We start from the raw sequence: 17,536 nt of genomic DNA on the forward strand, positions 1-17,536 counted from the left end.
ATAAAAAAAAAGGGTTTCTTCAGATCAAGAATTCAGATTCAGATTCAAGATTCAGATTAATTCCCCAGATGATGGCAACTGGAATTTTGGCATTCATTTCAATGGAGACACTATTGTCACCCATAAAAGCTTCACTCAGAACAGCACCGGATCCTGAGGGTGGGGAAGATCCAAGGAGAGGTTAGTTGTCTGCCTGTTTTCTTTTTCATGAAACTTTCTTAATTTTCTCTGTCCCACCTCCTTTCTAAAGATGACTTCTGTCTTGTTTTCCTTCAATAGAACTCTAGTTTCAAAATCTCACACAGTTCTAAGCAGAAGTTTGTCTCTCTTGCAAAAAAATATACATTTTTGTTGTGAAAGTAATTATTATTTTTTGAGCTGACATGATCAAGCTAAGGTTAAAAGATCACTTAGTAGTCAAGGAAATTCACTCCCACATCTTTACCCTTATGTTATTTATTTTAAGAAGGCTTTGAATAGAATGTTCTTCCATACCTCATAATAACTTTAATTTGTTTAGCAATTGGATAAAAAGAAAATTAATCACCCAAGTACCTTCAAAGGGAGAATTTGTACATAGTAAATCTTCAGCTGTAAAACAGCCACCTGCCATAGCACTTTAAGTTAGTACCCCTGAGCTGTGCATTTGAGCACTCTTAATCCTTTCCAGAGCAAAGTAAAAAGGGCTTGCTATTGTTTTTCAGCTGTTCAGTGTTAGTATATTGTGAGTGGGATAGCTGTCTGAGTAGTGAGTATGTGTCCATGTATTATATATGAAAAAGTATCTTGCTTAGTAGACAGCCAGAATGAGATCTAGGTTATGGAGGCAGTAGTCAGAAAACTACAAAATCTCCCCAGATTTAGAAGCAGTAAATCTAATTAACCAACAGGAAGAGTTTACCAAGTAGCAATGACAATTTTACTCCATATCTTGTCCATTTCAAAATGAATTTAAAGAAAAACATGGTGGGTAGGAGCTGTTGAATTTGAGTATTTCTAGAAATTTTATTTCTGTTCAACCCAATAATCCAGGGACTGCTGCTTGAAAGCCTAAACTCTGCATTTTGGGTAGCACAGGGAACATAACCTGGAGCAGCAGGTATTTTTCTGGATCAAGAATGGGTGGACAGCAGACATAACATTGAAAAACATTCTAAATTACTTTTATTTACACGTGCCATTCTTTCAATGAAATCTAGTTATGGAAAACATATCAACAGCTACATCACAAGTTTGCCTCACAGTAGCAAACTAATCCAGTGATGTAAAACCACTTATTTGTTTAGAAAATTATTTGACCTTCTATCATAACGTCCACCCTCTGCCATGAGCTACTTCAAAAGAACATTGGAATTGCTTGTTTTGAGTTGTTTTCTTGTATCTATTATCTGCCTGTTTTAATACCTCCTATTTTAGGGATGTTTGTTTTTTTTCCCTGAAACTTAACTGTGGGTTGCAGAGCTAGAAAAGTGACCTGACTCTTCAGGTGCTCGTGCTGGACTGCTTCATATGAGCAGCAGTGTGTCTCTGTCCTTATGGTAGGAAGTCAAGGAGCACACAGCTCTCAGAATGTTCCATGCTTGGCACCAAGTCCTGAGGCTGGCTTACCTCTGCCATGGCTCCATGTGCCTAAGGACATACAAGAAAAGTTTAACAGTAAAAGTGTCTCTAGATTGAGAATAAGAGGCCTACTTCTCCCGTAACAACGAATACATGGGAGAAGATCACAGAACTCTCTTTCTCCTTATAAATCTAGCCCTGAGGCTTGAGGCTCATACGTTTCACTCATTTTTGGTCTGAAACGGATCCAATGTCAATCAAGGGTTGGAAGAGGGGAAACAGTGCTCTGAGGAAATGACTGAACGAGAGCCCCTCTTCATAAAGATTTCTTGCTTAAACAGTAAAACAAAATAAATATAGTTTTGTGACAACACTGAGGAAGAGGAAGGGCTGGGATGGTGCCCATGAGACTGGGCCTGGTGGGGAGGGGACAGCCCAGGGTGCTGTTATGGGTGTAAACCTAAAAGAGCAGCAGCTTCCTTCTCACTCCTCTCACCCAGAACAGCCCCTCCTTCTGACAGGAAACTTTCAGGATTTGGGTGAATCCTGAATGGTTTTGCAGTAAGAGAGTTGTTGTGACAAAGTTTCCTCAGGACTATGGTAGAAATTCTTCAGGACTAGGGTAGAAATCTTTCCTGAGGGAAGGGAAAGGCCTGCTCTGCACTGGGCCACCCTGCTGTGAGGCGCAGGCTGCCAAGCAGCACCTGATCTCCTGCTGCACCTCCCCATGTGTGGGGCCAGCTCTGCCTCAAGGCCTCAGTCCCTATTTAATCCTCAGTTTGGTGGAATGAAATCCCCTGAAATTGGCTGCTGATTTCTTTCCAGCTAGTTCTGGTAGCAGCATGTTACTGAGATGTCTGGTCACTTGGAAGAGGTTCATTTTCATTATGCTTGTCCTTATAGGATTTATGGAAGTTTGAGTCTCATCAAACTAATAGCCTTCATCTTTTCAGTATAGATGTTTAAAAACATCTTGTCCTAAATGCTATGTTTCGTTACCTATAAAAGAAATGACAGGTTTGGAAGCCTCATTCCAGCCCTGAAGCAAGCAACAACAACAAAAAAGTGCTCTACTCCATTCACAAATGCTGAAAATTTACACTCTCCTGGGTAAGCAGCTGTTTCTCAAAGACTGGGTGGCAAGTCTGTCAGTATAGCCTGCTTCTGACCAAAGCTTGATGGCCTCTTCTGAAGTGGAGGCCATGAAATGCAGCTGGCAATGTTCACAGTTGAAAGCACTGGGCTGTCCCTTCTCTGGCCTGCTAGCAGCATGAAACAGGTATAACCATGGCCTAAAAAATCTCACAAAACTCAAACCTCAAATTACACCACAGTCTTCCCCAGAAAGTTCTTTCTCTTGTTTCCAACTCTGTTGGCTTCTTGACTCACACCAAGCCAGAGACGTGGTTGTGTGTGGTGTTCTAAAGAGTCCTCATCTGAGGTATGAGGATATCCTGCTGCATAAAATCTTACAGTAAAATATTTGATACTGCTCTAAGAGTGAAGTTAGGAGGTTGCCTGAAAACAAGACATTTCAATATATCAAACAACATTAGATGTTAGATTAGCATTAGATCAAACAGGCATCTAGTTAGATGAGCAGATGTTTACTAAGGACCTTTTTTTTTTTTCTTTTTTCTGGTATATATGGTGTGAAATAAAACAGTGAGAAGGCAGTTGTAAACTACGTGAACAGGAGGAAAATATACTCAACCTTATTGCTGGTTTGAATTGCTTCCCACTCCAGTTACTGGAATCCTTTGCTTGTTTTCACAGAATTCACAGAATTTTTTGTTTTCATGTGATTGAATGCAATGTTTTAGGGTTTAAAATTCATACTCAAAAGCTTTGTTGAGGTTTCCTAAGACTTCAGAACTTCACATTTCATGCAGACGCTTGTATTGTCTGAATCCAAAGGAATTTAAATTATAGGAGTTGATAGATAGTTTTACCTGTGGTGTTGTTTATGCTGTATGCAGTTGCGTGTGTGTGTACAATCTTTGCCTGAAAATTATAGTAAGTGCTTCACTGCGTAGCGATTTTTGAATCGAGCCTGGATGTTTTAGTCAAGTTGTTGGGATGTAGCTGTAGGACATACATTCAGCTATGTGTGATGATGGGCTGGAATTGGAAGAAAGCATTATCTAGCTCACAATGTAATCTGACATTACCAAGACTGTACTCATTTTCCTTCTCCAAAAGACATCTATCATCCCTGAGAAAGCATTAGTCCAAAGCTCAGACAGAGAGATCTGAATAATTTTCTGTGGGAGAACTAAAGGAAAACCTTGCAGATGGGCTGAAGTTACTTAAACTGTCCCTTCACATTCTTTTCAAGTGTTACTGTCTTTGAAGTGAGGTCTGTATTTTGCATGGAAGATGGAGTGCATGTAGGTGTAACGAAGACCTTCTAAGATTCACCTGTGGCTGAAATGATCTGTGTGGAGAACATATGTCTGTATAGTGGCTTGTGCCTCAGCTACTGAGTAATGCAGGTTGTATGTGGCTGTGTAATCTGTTGCTATCATCCTACACGCTACCTCAGACGTTTTTGTAAGAAGGAATGTCAAAATTCATCTTGGCCTGTCTTACAAAGTAGTGTAGAATGGCAGCCAGAGATGGATTCTGTGACCTGCTTCCTTTACGTGGATACCCTTTTTAGGATTTTCTTTACTGTCTTGGTGACTTTTAAAAAAAACAACCAACCAACAACCACCACCAACAAAGCCATTGCTCCCTCTGAATGTGCTCTCTGTTTTATTCACATCCCCCTTCGTCTTCTGTGTCAGGCAAGTAAAGTGTCAACAAAAACATCCAAGTGCAGGTGTACTCAAGTGGGTTTGGAATAAGCAGACAAGATCACCCAGGCCTGGACACCAATGCAGTCCAAACTCTTATGTTTGCGTTGTAGGAATTTACTTTTATCAACTCTTGTGATTGAGGTCTCTGGAGTAAATGGAGCATCCAACCCACATAACCACTGCTGTATCAAGTTTGTGTAGTGTTGCCTATTAAAATAAGATTAGTTAGATGGGATGTTCCCTTTATAGTCTCCTTAACAAGTAAGAAACTGATGCCTAAGGCACTGAGCCATGTCTGTGAGAGAGAATGCACCTTAAATCATCCCTTTGAATATGTATTTAGGGTACTAACTTCTTTGCGGCTCGATGTTTTGCAAAGATGGGCCCCTAACAGAGCTGTTAAATGGGCTCAGCTACAAGAGTTGTTGCAAGTGTACACCTGTCTAGTAACAGCAAGTTAAAAGATAAGTGCTTGAATAAATCAGTCAACAGGTTTTATGAAAGACTTGGGAGGAGAAGAGAGGACAGCAGAAAGTAGCTGTAATGCTAATCAAAAATGAAAGATATCCTAAAAGCATGTGAGAACAGGCAAATATTAGCAGGTGTTGCAAATGTCCAGACTTACAGCAGAGTTTGAACCACACTGGGCAAAGCTACTTTGACATGGGTTAAAATGCACTAAAGATGCTAGTTCAGCCATGTAGTTTTAGTGAAAGAAATTATAATTTAGTGATGGATGGAATACTGTAGACTATGAAGTCTCTCTTGCTTTTCTTTAATAGAGATTCTTCTTTCCAGGTCTACCCTGGGCACCTTAACCTACCTAAACTATGTATGCACTTGAGTGTCCCTTTATTTATTTATTTATTTATTTTTGAGGCAAAACCCAGGTCTTAAGCCACCTCTCACAACACCTCTATCAATGTAAGTTTTCTCAGTGACCATTTCCATTGTATTTCAGACCATCAGGAGCAGTTTCCAAGGAGACTACCTCCTTGTGGGCTGAATCTTCAGCAGGTGCATATTAGCTCATTTCCAGTGAAGTCTGCAGGGTGAGTTGTTCAAGTTTGTTTATAGTATTAAGTTCATAAATCAAACTGTTAGCTGTATCACAATTATGGGGGGAAGGGTAAAAAAAAAAAAAAAAAAAAAAAGTTTAATCTCCTTTGACTCTTCTTGAGGGCAACATTGATGATCAGTCTGTGGTTTCAAAATAAATAAGCTCATTCTGGCTACAAAATGTAAAGCCTGTTTTGCAGACCATGCATTGTATTCAACCACGGGTTTGAGATTTTTAAGGAAACAGCAAGTTCTGGAAAACAATATGTTCACATGTGATTTCTGTAAGTCTTAATTTTCAGAGCACTAGGGGATCAGCCTGCAGCTCTTCTAGTTGCTTTGTGTAAAATCGAGAACATCAGGTTTCTGATGATATTTTGCAGCTTTTTTCCTCCTTTGGCACTTTTTTCTCTGTATTGGTGATACAGGTGGCAATTGTGAAGTAAAGTGTACTTATCTTTTCCATTCAAAGCCTGAAGTTAGTATTTGCTACAAATCATTGCTGTGTCTCCCTCAGCAGGTCCCATCCTGGAATTAATTGACTTCCTGTTTGGTGTGTATGTTCCTGAGGGAGGTGCATATGATTTTTATTTTAATTATCAGTATACCAGGCTAGACTTGCCTGTGTATAGCATTAGAAATAGAAGAAACGCTGTAGGCAGTTTATGTCATATTAATTTATAGCTTGGATACAATTTGGATAACCATATGAATTACTTTACCAGTGGACTTGACCTTTACATGTGGTGGTAAATTGTGTGAAAGAGAGAACACCAACAATGTATTTAAGGAGGGGAGGAATTTGAATCTGAATGGTCTTGATTTTGTAATAAATCAGCCACAGAATAAACATGTCTCTTCTCTCATACCCCCACATATGGAAGGATGATTAGAACCAGGACATCAAAGATTGTAGAGGTAAACAAATCTATTTATGACACTTCTCTTTTTTTTTTTTTTTTTGAAATTTATGAGAGTGTTTAAAACACTAACTTTGTAATCTCTTTTAACGCACATAAATCAAGTATATATTTTAATAGTAACAATATGGATGTGTTCTAGCCTTGCCCTTCATAAATATATTTTGGGCTGTTTCTTAAATAGCTGTGACTTAATGAAAGGTATGTATAGCATTGTATGTGTTTCCTAGAAAGGATGTTGTATTTCTAAGGTTATTGCATGCCTATTTCTATTCTGGGAGGTCTCCTAGACCACACCCTCTCTTCTGACTGTTACATCAATAAATATGGTAATGTTACAAAATATTATTTAAGGGAGCTAGCAGTTCTACCCTTTCTGTGCCTCTCAGTCTTCCAGCTTGAGTCAAGACGCACGATAACTTTGGCACATCATATGCAGCTTCGTTGGCTAGGGCTTGAAAAATGGTTTTGCAGCTAACTCAGATGTGTCACTGCTATTGTTTTCATATGTGATTTATCATAGCATCAAATATGCCAAGAAAGCTATAAAAAGCAAAGCTTTTTTTTTGATTTAAAGTGCAAAATGTAAAGTCTAGGTCTAGAATTAAGTAATTGAGCTTGTAGGTTAATATAAGTGAGATTTCACCCGAGGTTTTAATTTTGGGCTTAGTCTATAATGTGATTTATCTGTTGATGGTATGGTGCGCTGCTCTTGTAAGTCTCTAGTTCAGACTAAATTTGTGGGAGTAGGTGATCTAATAACATTCAGAATATGTTGCTGGGTGAGATGGTTTGGAGAAGGGTTGGAGTGTCTTGTCTGCAAATTTTAAAGCAAAGTCAGTTTTAGCTCATGTATAATTAAAATCTTTCAAGCATCTAACCTACTTGTTTCTATTGGATTGAAAGTCTGATTCAATTGGACTTAGCATGGAACTGTATGCATACCTTGATTCTTTTATATTAGCATGCCTTTCCCCAACCCCCATGCTATTAACTAACTGTTGAGCATCACTGCAAATAGATATTATGGTGTGACAATTTCCTACTGTATTTGGGTAAATGTTGTAGGAAACATAATGCTGTAACTCTGTTTAGTCAGACTCTGTACAGATGTAAGGTTAGTCATGGATCAGACTTCGTTTTCATCTCTCCTTCTGCTTCATTGCCCACATATGGGGTTTTGAGCATGAATTATTAATAATTGAATCATTTTAAATGCTGGAGATGCACCAATTGTTGTCAGATTTAAAATTTGTTCCTTTTAATTGCATAGTTACCATTTAATGCACAACATGGATCCAAGGAGTTCTAATTGTTAAAGAACATTTTTCACCTCTCCTGATTGGTATGAAGTAGATTCAGGGTATAGAAAAAGCCTATTGTCAAACCCACTGAATTTTCTTGTCAGTGCTAAATTAACACAATATGAATGTAAGAAATGACCATGAATAAACATTTTAAAGAATGTATTTTTTTAATCTGTGCATTTCTGTACTGTTAATACTGTAAGGGGGCTAAAACTTCGAGTTGTTTTACCTGGTAACTGTGGATAGCATAGGAAATAAACAAGTGAGGATTAATTACTTCATATGGATGAAAACATGAAGTCACCCTGGAGATGCTATTGCATCTGTTATTGCTTTGCTTTCAGTGGTTGGTGCTAATGGTAATGTTCTATCAAGGGCCCTGGAAAAATTTACATCCTTAAGTACTTAGGGATAGGCTTAACAAAATGGATTTTGGAATATGCTAATCATACTTATTTTCATCTTGTTGTACTAGACAGATTGGGCCCACTTACCACCTAGATCCTGGATCAAGGAAGTGCAATTTGGAGAACATTCCCCAGAGATTTTCCACTAGAACTTTGTACAAAATTGAATGAGAATTTAAAATAATCTGTAGACAAAGGTAGTTCCAAAGTGAAGTTCAGATTTCAGCAGAACCATGTACCTACTGTGTTTCTCTTTCTAAGAATTATGAAAGTATAGAGAAGGCTCTTCTGTTTTTCTTTCTTTTTTTTTCTTTCTCTACAACATTTGGGCGCCAACTGTTACTTCTGTGATCATTCTATGCTTACTTGTATAGAACAGCCTGGAGGGAGATGAAAAAGTGTGAGCATGGAAGAATTTCTAAAAAGCAAAATCTAGGTCTGTAATGAGGAATGATAGATATAGCTGGAGATTTCCCACAGTGGGTAAATAGGAAACATTGCCTGTACCCCTGCCTCTGTCCCTCAACCAGTTTCTGTCAGAGACCACAAATTAAATGGAGGACAGCTAGGACCTGGAATATACAAGTTGCATTTATAAGGGACAGCTTTCCATTGAGAAGAAGGCATTTGAAAAAAATGATGCACTTGGCTTAGATACATTAGAAAATGCACTTTCTAAACATCACATCTTTTAAAAAAATATATATATATATATTTTTTTTCAGGAGCAACCTGCATATATATATATATGTGTATGTATATATATATATATATATATATATATATATATATATTTTTAGGGAAATGTTTCTGTTCAGGTAACAGAATGGAAATATTACAGAAATTCCTGTGCTATTGCAGAGGGGAAATGATCTGTCCTAATAGGAAACATGTCTTGCTTGATCCCAGTAGTGCAAGTCCAGTCCTTAGAGTTAGGAATTACATCAGAATGACCACAATCTTCCATATGGGTCAGGCTTCCTAGAAACACCACTAGTCTTTGTTATCTAACAAAGAGTTATTGTCTCTGATAGCTCCTAGAAGTCCACTTGAAGGAGATACTTTCTGGATAGTGCAAGTGTTCACCAGTCAAGGCAAAAAATAAGTAGATCACAATCTCGATATCATATTCCTATAAAGTTCTTCTAGCCTGCAAACCATTAACAACTGCTGGTGGAGCTATGTACTACTTGATAAAACTAGTTTTGAAGCATTGATGTGAAATCAGTTAGAGTTCAAACTAAAGTGCTGCACAGAGATGTGGCCTCTTTACACTTACGTCATTATAAATGTGACTTTAGACCTGGCAGGCAGCTCATGATGGTGGTGAGGTTAAATGACTGGAGGGGCTTATCTGCAGATGGATGCAGTCCTCTTTTAATCTGGAATGTTATAACACTACAAATACTTTAGGAAGAGTTAAAATCAAACTACTTAGGTCCTATGTGGTAGAGAGATGGTGATAAGGGAGTACATGAATGTTTGTTTTAAGAGGAAATTCTCCATTTCCTAAAAAGAAAGGCAGACCATTGATTTTGTCTTAAACTTGTGCCTACAGAAAGATCCAAACAAATTCTAGTTTGGAAAAAAAAAAAAATCCTGCTAAGGTGAGAAATCTACGTGTTTACACGGGAGCACTTAGAACAATGCCCCTTGGTATGAACAACCCTTCTCTAGTGCACTGTGGCACCCACAGAATTGTATTGGTTTTTGCTCTGAAAATTAAGCTGATGCTATCTTGTAGATTCTTTTCTCTTCCTCCTCTTTTTCTATTTTTTTCTAATGATTTGTTGAAACCGGAGGAGTAATTTTAGCTTTACATAGTATGAATTCCAAAACCGTTCTACTGGGACTTCTCATGGGTATAAGATAATAATTAAACTATTTCAATACTGCAAATGATCTAATTTTTCTTTCACCTTGCCCTAGTATGATATTAACTACTCATCATTTACATAGCTAAAATAAGTTTCTGAATACTGAGGAAGTCAGTGTAGTATGAAATTTGACTTTCTTGTATTTTCTTCTGGAGCTGGTTCATGAAAGCTCTATAGAATCACAGGACGGTTTGTGTTGGAAGGAACATCAACTATCATCTAATTCCAACCCACCTGCAATGGGCAGGAACACCTCCCACCAGATCAGGTTGCCCAAAGCCCCATCCAACCTGGTCTTCACCACTTCAGCGCTGGGATGGGGCATCCACAGCTTCTCTGGGCAACTTGTTCCAGTGCTTCACCACCCTCATAATCATCTATCACTTTTTTTTTTTTTATAGTACCATTTAAATATCAAAGTAATAACACCTAAACTCACTTAATGTAAGGTAAGAATCTAGTCCTATTGGTTCAGCTGTTAGCTTAGCACCACTGAAGTTGAGAAAATACTCCTGAGTTACAGTATGTGCTTGGGATCAGGACATGTGCAGGACTGCCTGAGTTGGGAAGGATTTGTAAAGTCTGTCGAGTCTTCCTGGTGTAACCAATCTGGAATTTTAGTAAGAAAAGAAATTTTCACAACTTTTGAGGCTTAACTGATTTAAGCTTTCAGATTGAAACCTGATAAACTTTGCAACTTGTTGCAGCTTTAAGATTTTATTGCTTCTTGCTGCTTTCATTCACCATATGGTCTGCTATTCACAAACTGTGCCCTAATGAGAATTACTCTTGCAGGTAATTTTCTAATGATTGTCTTGGGATAAACAAATTTTTCATACTTGTTTTGCTAATGTATTCAAGTAGGTTCACAGGGGAAAAGATTAATCATCTAAAAAGCAAGCCGGTGTCTTTCATTATGCTAAAGGATCCAAATATGATCAGAGCAAAGCCACTCGTTGCTATGACAGCAGATACCTTTTTCTCCCTTTGTGAGGTAAATGGCAGCTCCCAAGCTGATTGGCCAAAATGAGCTTATCCTGGTGACCAACCATAGGGAGTTAATTTCATCAGAAAGAGAAAATGGTGGGAAATCCTGCCGCGATCTTACAAAGGAATTTTCATTAGAAGGCAACAGAGTCAGGGGTTCTCTTTCATTATAATTAATATGTTCCATCTAATAAAATAATTTAGGTGAGGCAGACAATAGAATTAGCCTATCTATTATTTTGTATATCCACATAAGCTTTAATCTGTTTTCTACTAAGACCTACGCTCGAAGTAAAGCAACCCTTATTTTTCCCCATAATACCTCTATTACTGAAGACTGTCATCATGTACCTGTTTATATAATTGTAGATAAGCTAATTGCAGGCAATACAAAAGGGCTGGCATTCTTACAGGTATTTGCTGGAAACACTCATGCTCTATGGAAGTAATGGATGCAATAAACTTTACATAAAAGCATTTCCCTTTAGTTTATGGTGGTAATTCACATTGTGTTTCTCACTTTCTTAATGAATGAGACTTTTAATTGGATCAGATTCAAGGATGGAGGTTCTGTGCCAGTTCACAGGTGAAAGGAAGGGATGGTAATGAGGCACTAAGGTTCATAGTTCAGTAACATGGGAAAGACCTGCACCAGCCTGCATGAATTCTCACTTCTTGTGAGCTTTTAGGTGTCGCCATCTCATCCACTCTTTCAGGCAGGACTCCATTTGAAGAGGTCAGACTCACTGTGAAGGTTGCAGAACATAATACAATATATACAATATTGTGTATAAAGATGATACAGTGCTCCTATTGTCAGTGTATACCTGTGGGATGAAAAAAAATAATCTGGAATTGAGTTATTTAATAAAATCGGTGTTCTTGGTGCTTTAAAATGCAAAGGTCAGTCACTCCCTATAAATCAGCTTTACTTACCCATATACATAAAGGGGAAAATACTTGGATATATCTAATATAGGAAGAAAACTAAGACAGTGGAAAGCTTAATTAGTTGCCTAAAACCACAGTGATTTAGTTGTACGCATGAGATTACAACTCAGGAGTTTCTGGCCCTTTGCCCAGGCTCTCTCAGTATCATGGAGCTCTTAGTGTACGTGTACACTTACTTCCAAGACCTGATTTTCTGCACTTTGTGTATGTACACGTGCACAAACACTTATGGCAAAACTTGCATGTGCTTTCTATTTAGCTCTGCTAATTACATATGCAAATCCACAGCTGACAGACTATTTGCCTTCATCATATGCTGTTGTAGTAACTTCATGTGCAGATTGGCCCTGCAACTGTAACCTACCTTTTTGCATCTGCACACTCCTGGGAATCCTGTTCTTGGCTTTTCTTCTCAGGTTGGTGTGGTGGAGATAACTCACCCAATTTGTAAACAGTAATGTACCATCTGAAGGAAGACCTGCTCTTCTAGCAGTCTAGACATTGTCCTGTATGGTACCGTGTATGTTCAGCTGTTACAGAACAAGCTTCAGACTCAGCATTCAGTGTCTTTCCTTGAGATATCAAATCTTGATTGCAAGTTCATAGCATGACTTCATGTGAGTCATGTAAGCAACTGCTTGGGTGTCCTGGCACGGCAACAATTAGTAGCCAGAAAAGGGAATCATAAAGGGACGTTCAGCCTCACCTAGATTAAACCTTCCTCCTTTAGGATGAAGATTTGTTTGTAGTCTTAATATCAGTCTATCTTGAATCAATGGTGAAACTATGTGGCCACGTAAAGATACCAAAGATGTCTCTTCAGGTGCTAATGCAGCACCTTTAAAATCAGACATCTTTAAAACTGATGTGTTCTAGTCTCCTTCTGTGAAAGGTGGCATTCTCAGGTATGATAAATCTTTCTGAAAAGTGCAAGTTTAACCATTGCCTTTAATGTAGAGAGGTAATCTTGTGATTGCACTCCAAACAATGGTGAATACTCAGGAATTCCAGCCCTTTCCCAAAGAGGCCCCAGTGGGTTGTTGCTTTGGGAAGGGTCAGTATGCAGAACAGGAGAAAACCTGAAACAGCTCCCAGGTAAATGAGGTATGTTCTGGTGGGGAAGCAAAGCTAAGTTTCTACCCTCCTATGCTGCTCTCTAGCACTGCAAACAAGATCACAACTGTGGCACAGAGGCAAGAATGAGAATGGATAGGGAAACAGAAAGAAGTGACCTTTCTTGTTTAAGCTTCCTGTGGGAGCTGGGGTTGTGTATAGTAGCCCCCATAGCTTTTGCCTATGTACCTCTGTCTTCTCTGATGGGCTGTGGCCACAAATTTATGTGCTTCTTCTCTCCATGCCAGCAGGAAACTGAATCAGAGTCATCTGCCCAGAAAATTTTTGAGCTTACGTGTCTGCTCAGCTATAAAGTAAAAACTAATTTTTCATAAAATTAGTGAACAGAACTGAAAAAGCTGGTTGTCTCTATGGTAGTTCATGCAGAAGTTCTGTTGTAAGTGGCCTCAGAATTTTACAGTCCTGAGGGACTGAGGTTTTGCTTCTTCCATGAGTTAAGTACTTGACTACAGCATGTCTCAGAAACTTGGATTAAAATTTCTATGAAGGTAATGAGTATTTTGTATTTTTGGTTTAGGGTCTACCTTAATCCAATGCAGGTAGAGAAGACAAAAAAAAAAAAAAAGTCTTGTAAAAATTCTCATAGGTTTGAATAGCTTCTGAAGGTTTTATGTGTATTAAAAATAAAAAGGCACCTCAAAACCATTTTTTTTAAACTGTACATTTCCAAGACAATGCTGAATTTTATTTATTTCCTCTGACAGGACATAGGATGAATTTTTGAGCAGAGAATAAAAGTAAGCAAGTTTTTAAATTTAAGTGAAAATTTTCATGGGCCTGCTCTCTAATTTTCAGCTGCAATGTCTCAATCTCTCCTTAAAGAGCAAATGAACTGAATTAACTAGCAATGGTAGAGAAGTTATTTCAGGATATGTGTTTTTCTCCCATGGAAGTTAAAACCATAGTTTCTGACATATGCAGCAACTTTTACTATGTTCATTGATTTACAGAATTTTATATGGTTGAAATCTTCAGAAAGGTGATCTATGCAAATTCCAGGTAGAAAAGATATTTAAAAATGCACATGTAAATGAGCTGGCTTTGAATGTTTTCTCATAAAATGCATTAATGTGATGTGAAGGCAGCAATGGAGCTGATATTGTTCTGCTGTCTATAATGGTCCTATTAAACTACTGCATGATTAAATTGATAGGACTTGGCTTAAAAATTCCAGCACCAGTCTCAATGCTGTGCTTTTCAGTGCTTTCGAATTAGGTCAGAACGTGGAGATAAAACATACTATTGTAGAAACAGAATCCATTTACAGCCTGTGCTGTCAAAACCTGAGTGATGACTCCCCTCCTAAAGATGGTGTTGATGATGTATTTTATGACACCAAACTTCTATTTTTGACTCTCTAATTCTATTGTTGCATTTCTGTTCAGTGCCCTTTGATTTGTATTCAGTCTCACTGTACTTCAGGAGCTGTAATTCTGTCATTTACAAGGTAGACTTGGATCTTTCTTGCAACTGTTCTGACATGCTCATAACAGGTACTGTTTTTTTGACAGTGCAGTACCTGTTTTTATCAGCATGTGGGCTGCTGCTGGCGATTTACAATCTAAAGTTAATAAAATTTGTCTGCTCCTTGTACTGTGTTTATTTAAGCAGTTACTCTGAGCCTTTTCGTGAGTTGTTCCAAATAAGATCAAAGGGTTGAGAAAAATGTTTGTCAATCTGAGAAGTTATAGTGGTGGTGTTCTTGTAAACTCTGTATCCTAAAAATTCATTGCTAGTAAAGTGCTGTGCATACATGATTAACAACTTAATGGTAGATGACAAGATAGAATACTTTTTGGTAAAGTTTCACTTTAAACACAAAGAGTAATCTGTTTCAAGCTTAGAGAGGTGGGGGGTGTTGGTGGGGGAAGACAGTGTCAGGCTAGATTTCCCCTGTAGATACCTCTAGAGCTTCTGTCGCTGCTGTTGAGCACAACAGCTGGTAAGTAGCAAGCAACTGGAGAAAGATCCGCTTTTAATCCAGTACAATGTTTTCTTGTGCCCATTTTACTGTAAGTCTCAGTGGCAAGGGGACAAAAGCTGTTGACTGATCTATGCAATTACCTCCTCTAATATTGCTTTCAACTGTCTGCCCAGAGTGACAAGAGTGGATGAGGTTTAGTTAAAGTCTGGGAAAAATGCCCTTTTAATAAATAAATAAATGCCCCTCTCTGTTATCAAGCTGCTCTTTTAGGCCTTTGAATGTCTTTTGGAAGAGTGAAGGTGACGTGATTGAAAGTTAGTGAGCCTGAACTCAAACAGCAGCAATGCAATCAATTTTTTTTTTTTTTTTTTAAATGAAATACCCTTAAGACTCTGTGCCATTTGCACTGGGACAAGAAGTCTAAAAGTCTCTTTTTTTTGCTTTCTGGTTTGCGTCTGTGGGGTGGTATCTCCTTTTACACTGTGAATAGAGGCAAACATTTAAAAATCATTGCCCAATGTGATCTTCATTTAGAGACTTTGTCCTTGATGACAGAAATGTCATTTTTATAAAAAATAAAGCTAATTCAAACTGCTATTTATTTCTAACGTAGATGATAGAAAAGTAAAATTGTGTTTAATGAACTGTAGATGGAAGCCTTTTCCTTTTAACTGATGAGATGGTATAAGGAGGTGCTGTGCATACCTTTATACTCTGAATCAGTGCAGTGGAGTTAAAGCCTAATACCGAAGCCCTTTCCTTGATGCAGGTGGCTGTAGCAACTGGTATCCTGGTCCCTGTTTTCATGGAGTTCTTGTGCAAGTGAATCAAGAGGTGACGAACAGGAGTGTATGCTGTATGCAAGGGCTGGATGTGTGCTATGGTTCTGCAGTCATAGCAATGAATGCACTGTTGACTGACAAACAGGCAGCACTTCAGTAAGTACAGATGTCCAGATATCACATGAGATGTTGCAGAGCCATTTGTGGTATGTGGTAGAGGAAATATGGTAGCTTGAGCTTGCAGAGAGCTGTAAGCCAACATCTTAACCAAAATCATGAGAGAAGGTGTTTGCATTAGGTAGTTTTCTGTTCCTTTCATACCTTTAGCCAGGAAGAGGCTAGATAGGGAGACAGCCACACTCTTTCCCTTTTATGAATCCGGGGATTTCAAGAAAAAAAAATCCACATCTGAATAGCTGCAGAATTGAGCTGTATGGGGTTCCTTTTTTTTGCTGAATATGAAGATGCAGCATTTGGAAGGCAGCAGATTTCACTCCGTCTTCCTGCAGAGCATTGATTGCTTGCAAAATTTCATACCTAATGGTACTGCAAATTCTGCTTATTTTATTAAGTTATTTTTATCATCCACCCTGGGGCCACCAGGTATCTTAACACTCAATTGTCTCCTAAAATGCCTGAGAGGGAAGGCCAGTGAGAAGTTAATTTAGATTTCATTGTATGGCATTTCTGATTATAGCAGCGGAGTAGGAGTTTGGAGTGAGACCATCAAATCCTTTCACATATCGTGTCAAATATCCTCACTGTTCAGCCCATAACAGCGTCTGTTGAATAATGTCCATATATTCTGTGATGAATCTATCCACTCATTAATATTTAAGCTCCTGCTCAGTACATTCTAACCACTGCTGCCCCTCTTAGCATCACTTTGATTTATCAGCTTCTATATACATTGTTTGTCTACTGACAAGAAAAAATGTTGTCCAATAGATTTAATGGTAGTGGCTGTCAAGAGAGGTAAACTCCACTCCTGGTCCCTACACCTTCCACTCCCAGTCCCTACTTTTGATTCCTACAGTGACTGTGCTCAAGTCTTTTTTTTCTTTTCACACTTAAATATTCCTGATCAAAACACAGGGAATATTTTATTTAAAATGATCCCCTTTTCTGTGAAAAAAAATGAGATCTGGAGTAGAAAAAAAAAAGGCGGAAATTGCTAAATAGAAGCTAAAATTTGTAACGGTGGCTTAGTATGTCACTGAATTGGCAGTGACTGTCTGAGCACTGTCTTGGAAGGGCTTGGACTAAGAATTTTGCTGTGCTTCCACTTCTGACCCTGGGCAGAAAATTTACTGTATTTGTACTGCTTAGCGTTGCATAGTTAAGTAGGGTTTGCACAAAATGTACTATTTTTGTGTTCTTTGTTGAACAGAAAGCCATGCCTAATGTCCATCACTTCTTCAAAATTTCAGAATTGCAATTTATTAATTGCTGTTGCTTTGGCACCTTTCTAATTCTGTCAGCGCATTGTTGACTGTTGCAGTATCTGTGTGCCTCAAGGACGTAGCTTGCCCAGCTCAATCTGCACTTCAGTTCTTGTACCGGCTGAAATGACTGCAGAACACTGATATTATAACTCTGGGCTATAAGACACTTGTGCAGAGCACTGAGAATAAAGAAAAACCTACTTGTGATGACTTCATTTTATTTTCTCTCTCCAATCTATTTGTTCTGTAAAACCACAATAACAGAAGTAAAAGCCAGGGCTACTCTTTCCTACTTTTTTGGGTGTGTGTGTGTGAAATTAAAATGAATTTCAAAACTTGACTAAAAAAAAAAAAAAAGCTTTAAAATCTTTCTGCTTAAAAA

The 17,536-nt window shown here is 38.2% G+C and overlaps 1 long non-coding RNA gene across 12 annotated transcripts in view; it reads left to right on the plus strand.

Annotated features, from left to right (window-relative positions):
- Positions 1–17,536, plus strand: part of LOC137861164 (uncharacterized) — a 324,908-nt gene that overhangs the window by 46,585 nt on the left and 260,787 nt on the right. For 4 of the 12 annotated variants that reach the window (XR_011099434.1, XR_011099437.1, XR_011099433.1 and 1 more), the window contains one exon: positions 5,323–5,413. The exons of the other annotated variants lie outside the window; for them this stretch is intronic. This is a non-coding gene — a long non-coding RNA (uncharacterized lncRNA). The remainder of the gene's footprint in view (positions 1–5,322; positions 5,414–17,536) is intronic. 12 annotated transcript variants of the gene reach the window in all.

The sequence above is a fragment of the Anas acuta genome, chromosome 9, assembly GCF_963932015.1.
Source record: "Anas acuta chromosome 9, bAnaAcu1.1, whole genome shotgun sequence".
In the NCBI taxonomy this organism is placed as follows: Eukaryota; Metazoa; Chordata; class Aves; order Anseriformes; family Anatidae; genus Anas; species Anas acuta.